The 1,799-nt window shown below is 36.5% G+C and overlaps 1 non-coding gene across 1 annotated transcript; it reads left to right on the forward strand.

Annotated features, from left to right (window-relative positions):
* Positions 1-329: 329 nt before the first annotated feature.
* On the forward strand, positions 330-437 carry LOC127742474 (small nucleolar RNA R71). Its single transcript, XR_008003748.1, has one exon. It is a non-coding gene; the product is annotated as a small nucleolar RNA R71 (small nucleolar RNA).
* The last annotated feature ends 1,362 nt before the right edge of the window (positions 438-1,799 follow it).

Here is a 1,799-nt window from a genome sequence, read left to right on the forward strand (position 1 = left end):
AGACTTTGAGAAATTATATTGACTTGCTGAGTCAATATTTTGTTTTGAGCCAGTATGGCATTTAGAGTGTCAATCTCAAGAACTCCTTTCTTCTGATTCGTCCCATTGTTCACAGGATTCTTTTCAGAAGTGTACATGAATTGGTTATTTGTAACCAATTCAATCAGTTCTTGAGCTTCTGCAGGCATCTTCTTCAGATGAAGAGAGCCTCCAACAGAACTATCCAATGACATCTTGGACAGTTCAGACAGACCATCATAGAAGATACTTATGATGCTCCATTCAGAAAGCATGTCAGAAAGACACTTTCTGATCAATTGTTTATATCAAAGCATGTCAGAAGGACACTTTCTGATCAATTGTTTGTATCTTTCCCAAGCTTCATAGAGGGATTCACCTTCCTTTTGTCTGAAGGTTTGGACTTCCACTCTAAGCTTACTCAATTTTTGAGGTGGAAAGAACATTGCCAAGAAGGCATTGACTAGCTTTTCCCAAGAGTTCAGGCTTTCTTTAGGTTGTGAGTCCAACCATATTCTAGCTCTGTCTCTTACAGCAAAAGGGAATAGCATAAGTTTGTAGACCTCAGGGTCAACCCCATTGGTTTTGACAGTGTCACAGATTTGCAAGAACTCAGCTAAAAACTGATGAGGATCTTCCAATGGAAGTCCATGGAACTTGCAATTCTGTTGCATTAGAGAAACTAATTGAGGCTTAAGCTCAAACTTGTTTGCTCCAATGGCAGGGATAGAGATGCTTCTCCCATAGAAATCGGGAGTAGGTGCAGTAAAGTCACCCAGCACATTCCTTGCATTGTTGGCATTGTTGTTGTTTTCGGCTGCCATGTCTTCTTCTTTGAGGATTTCTGTTAGGTCCTCTACAGAGAATTGTGCTTTAGCTTCTCTTAATTTTCGCTTCAAGGTCCTTTCAAGTTCAGGGTCAGCCTCAACAAGAATGCTTTTGTCTTTGCTCCTGCTCATATGAAAGAGAAAAGAACAAGAAAATATGGAATCCTCTATGTCACAGTATAGAGATTCCTTGAGGTGTCAGAGGAAAGATGGAGTTCGAATTATGCATTGAAGAGTAGTGTTAGTCCATAAATAGAAGGATGTGAGAAGAGGGGAAGAAATTTTCGAAAATTAAGTAAGAGATTTTAAAAACATTTTGAAAAACTACTAATTGATTTTCGAAAACTAAGAGTGAAAAAGAAATCAAGTGATTTTTGAAAAAGATTTTGAAATAAGAAATTAAAAAGATATGATTGAAAACTATTTTGAAAAAGATGTGATCAAGAAGATATGATTTGAAGAACAATTTAAAAAGATTTGATTTTAAAAATTAATGACTTGGCTAACAAGAAAAGATATGATTCAAACATTAAACCTTTCTCAACAGAAAAGGCAACATACTTGAAATGTTGAATCAAATCATTAATTGATAGCAAGTATTTTTGAAAACGGAAAGAAATTGATTTTGAAAAAGATTTGATTGAAAAGATTTGATTTGAAAAAGATTTGATTTTGAAAAATTTTGAAAACTTGAAAAAAATTGGCATTAAAAACAAAATCTTCCCTCTTGTACCATCCTGGCGTTAAACGCCCAGAATGGTGCACATTCTGGTGTTTAACGCCCAAAACCCACCCCTTTTGGGCGTTAAACGCCCAGCCAGGTACCCTGGCTGGCGTTTAAACGCCAGTTTTTCCTTCTTCACTGGGCGTTTTGAACGCCCAACTTTTTCTGTGCAATTCCTCTGCTGTATGTTCTGAATCTTCAATTCTCTGTATTATTGACTTGAAAAGACA

This window comes from Arachis duranensis, chromosome 1 (assembly GCF_000817695.3).
Source record: "Arachis duranensis cultivar V14167 chromosome 1, aradu.V14167.gnm2.J7QH, whole genome shotgun sequence".
Taxonomy (NCBI): domain Eukaryota; kingdom Viridiplantae; phylum Streptophyta; class Magnoliopsida; order Fabales; family Fabaceae; genus Arachis; species Arachis duranensis.